This window comes from Suricata suricatta, chromosome 2, assembly GCF_006229205.1.
Source record: "Suricata suricatta isolate VVHF042 chromosome 2, meerkat_22Aug2017_6uvM2_HiC, whole genome shotgun sequence".
Classification (NCBI taxonomy): Eukaryota; Metazoa; Chordata; class Mammalia; order Carnivora; family Herpestidae; genus Suricata; species Suricata suricatta.
In genome coordinates this window covers 61976167-61980391 of record NC_043701.1, presented here as the reverse complement: position 1 = coordinate 61980391, position 4225 = coordinate 61976167, and the positions used below count along the sequence as shown (strand labels likewise).

At 43.8% G+C, this 4225-nt stretch overlaps 1 non-coding gene across 1 annotated transcript; it reads left to right on the top strand.

The window, feature by feature from the left end:
- Window positions 1–926: 926 nt before the first annotated feature.
- LOC115286147 lies at window positions 927–1034 on the top strand. Its single transcript, XR_003905902.1, has one exon. It is a non-coding gene; the product is annotated as a U6 spliceosomal RNA (small nuclear RNA).
- The last annotated feature ends 3191 nt before the right edge of the window (window positions 1035–4225 follow it).

Sequence of the window (4225 nt, the reverse complement as noted above, 5' to 3'; positions counted from 1 at the left end):
CCCTAGGCTCTCCCATTGCCCCCTGTGAGGCAAATGAGAAGGGCAGCCAACAGATTCAGGCTCTCCTAAGCCCATAATGGAATCCGCATTGTAATCGCTTCAAGCTCTCCACACCCATCATTAGGCTTTCAAAACCGTATAGTGTGTAAATCAAAAGCCCAGATGTTTACTTATGTGTCAGCGCAATGAGCAAATAATCAAATGGCAGGAAGAGGCCAAACACAGAGCCTCTTCCCAAGAATAGCATTTTTGGGGACAAAGCATGTTTTGGAGCAAGGGAGCAGCTCCCGTATTTGTAGGGATTTGGGGAAGGGTCACGGGTGAGTGAGAGGGCAGTGAACACAGGAACCTCTCAAATGCTGGTGTTCTCATGGAGGGCCCTTTCACGGAAAACAGAAATTTGCACCAAATTGGTCTCTTTCCCTTAGAGCACGGACACTGCCCTGCCCCCTGCCATGCTTAACTGCAAGCAGTAAAAACCTCCATAGAGGAGGAGGAAGGAAAGGAGAAAATGGAGGTAGGGCCTGGGAGCATGAGACGAGGAGAAGGAAGTTCCAGAAGCAGGCAGTATCTCACACTGGATAGTGAATCATGCAGGGCGGAGCAGATCAGAGCTGCTAACTTGTTGTTTAAAGGGCTAAGAAACTTCACAGTGATTCCATTTTAAATTAGACTGTTTGTGAATCTCCTGTTTCCTTGCTCAACCCCCTGGGGATTGGTTGGGGCAGAGGATAAAGATAGGATCCAAGCCAGGCCCTTTTATGTTGATTTCTCCTTCCTGTCGCTTATGACTTTGAACAGGCACATCTACTGCTAGGACGCTCTAGCTCATTACTAAGCAGCAGGCAGCAGGTCACAGAAGGAAGGAAAAGAAAGAAAAGGGGGAGAGGAGCCAAGAATGAGAAAACCAATGACTTAAACTCTTGGCCCCTGTGCTTGCTTGGCCAGGGCTGAAATTGGAACAATGCGGAGAAGATTAGCATGCCCCCTGTGCAAGGACGACGCACAAACTCATGGAGGTTCCTGTCGTTTCAGGCGTGATTAAGAAGTTCTAGAGGTGGAGAGTGGTGAATAGTAGTACAGCAAGGTGACCGCTTAATGTTACTAAACTGGCCACTTAAAAAATAGCTAAATGGTAAATCTTATGTTACATATGACCACAATTTACAAAAAACAAACAAACATGGCCCTAAAGGTTGGGTAAAGATGGCATAAGGACAAATCAGCAAGTAAAGTCATGCAATTATATTAATAAGCTATAGCAAACAAATGTAACCTAAAAACTCAAATGCAAGGCCTCAGTCACTGTGCATGCCACAGTATCGCAGAGCATAGTGGCTCTATAGAGTTGGCTCTCACCTGGTTCAGAGTCTAACTCTGCTACTTAATAGTTGTGTGGCCTTGGACCAGACACCTAACATCCTTGAGTCTATTTCTTATTTGGAAAACTGAAATGACACTGGATTCACAGACCTATTGGGAGAGTGAAGATATCATAGGCAAGGCATTTAGCACAGTAAATGCTAAATGTGTTTTGCCATTCACTAAATGTGTTTCCTTTCCCTTCCCTACACGTAGAAGGTTGCAAAGGCAATGTGTGGTGGGACACAGAAACTAACTTCAAAGATGGTAAGGATAAAATTAAACAAAAACAAACAAACAAACAAAAAAACCAGAGACAGGATTTGGGCAGTAGTTCCTGACAGGCAGGCGAGGTATAAGCCCCCAGTACGACGACTCAAACAAAATGGAAGCTTGATTTTGTCGACTTCATAATCCAGAGGTCAACGGTCTAAGGCTGGCAAAGCAGCTCTGTCATTCTCTACGCATAGGGTTTCCATTGTTGGATGCAAAGTGGTTGCGTTAGGTCCTGACGTGATCCGGGTAGTGGGAAGTGGAGACGGCCAGTGGCAGCATCCACCTTTCTTTTAAGGGCATGACATGGAAATGGCACACTTCATTTTCCCACCACACACGACTGACCATGTCTTTGCTGTAAAGAATGCTGGGGGTGGTAAACTCCAGTGGGAGTTCTGTTGTTAAAGAAGAGGAGTTTGGGGTGCTTGGGTGGCTCAGTTGGTTGAGCGTCTGACTTTGGTTCCGGTCATGATCTGGCGGTTCATGAGTTTGAGCCCCTGTCCATGTGTGTGCTCAGACAGCTCGGAGCCTAGAGCCTGCTTCTGGTTCTGTGTCTCCCTCTCTCTGCCTCTGGCCCACCCGACTCTGTCTCTCTCTCTCAAAAATAAACATAAAAAAAGAAAAGTTTGGATGTTGCTGTACATTCAGCCACCTCAATCATACAACTCATTATATTCTCTCTAGTTTGTAGCCACAGGCTTTCAAAATAACAAAGTTAATACATTCCCCAAAATGGAAGCATAATTTCTTGTTTAATTTATTCAGTAAATATTTATCGACTAATTGCTATGTGCTAGGTACTATTCAAGACATTAAAAATACAGCAGAGTACAAAACAGGTGATGTCCTGATTTCTTTAAGCTAAATTCAGGGGCACCTGGCTGGCTCCATCGGTAGAGCACATGACTCTTAATCTCAGGGTTGTGAGTTCAAGCCTCATGTTGGACATGGAACCTACTTAAAAAGCAAAACAGAAATACAAAAGTCAATAGGGGGAGAAGATAAACAAATACTGGAAAAAAACATTTGATACCAGTAAGTGCAAAGATGAAAACTAACATGATGCGGTAGCAAGCATCTAGATGGGGTGGCTAGGGAAAGGATGTAGAAGCTGAGCCACTTGAACAGGAAACAGAACCTGATAGGAATGGGGAACTGCAGGTGCAAAGGTCCTGATGGAGGAAAGATCTGGGAGGGTTTGTGGTACAGAAGGACCATTGTGACTGGAGAGAGGAGGGCATAAGATTAGAAAGGAAGGCAGGAGCAGTTTGTTCTTTGGCATGTCCCAGCACTGAGGACAGTGTGCACAGCCTAGGTACCCAATGAGTGTTCAATAAATGAATGAGCTAAAAGAGAAAGACCTGAGACTATTGACAGCTAGCCTCTAATTCATAACTTACCTCTGTTTTACTTCAGCCAAGACGAGGATTGCCCTTTGCTCATCCTACATGCATCTCGCAGCTCCTGTCTCTCAGAGTCTCAGAATCTTCTTATCCTTGCAGTTGACCCCAAGGTCTTTGGTAGCCTAGTGTCCTCTCATAAAAAATGGAGTTAGGGAAGGAATCTGGGAAGGAGACTGGTATCTAGATAAGATGATGACATCTCCTCTTTGGCTTTCCCTGCTCTTTGCTAAATAGCTCAAGTTCTCTTTTAATTGTTCTCCATGTGGTTTCCCAGATCTGGAACCAGCCTGATAACCTGATACTCAGAAATGTCAAGTTTGGAGAGCAGTATAATTAGTGGAGTGCCATTAAGACTAACCTTTGGAGCCAGACCTTTTGGATTTACATCCCAATTTGGCCTACTTATGTCTGGGGCACCCTGAGTAAAGTACTAAATCTCCCTGGCTGTCAGTTTACTTATCTATTAAAGGGGGGTTAATAGTCATTTCTACAAAGAGCTCTAAATTTAAAAATTGATATATAGTCAACAATACTATATTAGTTTCAGGTGCACAAATAGTGACTCAACATTATGAAATGCTCACCAAGTTACCATCATTCACCATACAAAGTTATTACAGTGTTATTGACTGTATTCCTTATGCTGTAATTTTCATCCCCTGCTTATTTTTTTGTTTTTTTTTTAAAAATAGTTTATTGTCAAATTGGTTTCCATATAACACTCAGTGCTCTTCCCCACAAGTGCCCTCCTCTATTACCACCACCTCTTTCCCCCCTCCTGCACCCCTTTCAACCCTTGGTTCTTTTTCAATAGTCTCTTAGGTTTTGCGTCCCTCTCTCTCCCCAACTCTCTTTCCTCCTTCCCCTCCCTATGGTCCTCTGTTAGGTCTCTCCTGTTAGACCTATGAGTGCAAACATATGGTATCTATCGGTCCTTCTCTGCCTGACTTATTTCTCTTAGCATGACACCCTCGAGGTCCATCCACTTTGCTACAAATGGCCAGATTTCATTCTTTCTCATTGCCATATAGTACTCCATTGTGTATATATACCACATCTTCTTGATCCACTCATCAAGTGATGGACTTTTAGGCTCTTTCCATGATTTGGCTATTGTTGAAAGTGCTGCTATGAACATTGGGGTACATGTGCTCCTATGCATCAGTGCTTCTGTATCCCTTGGG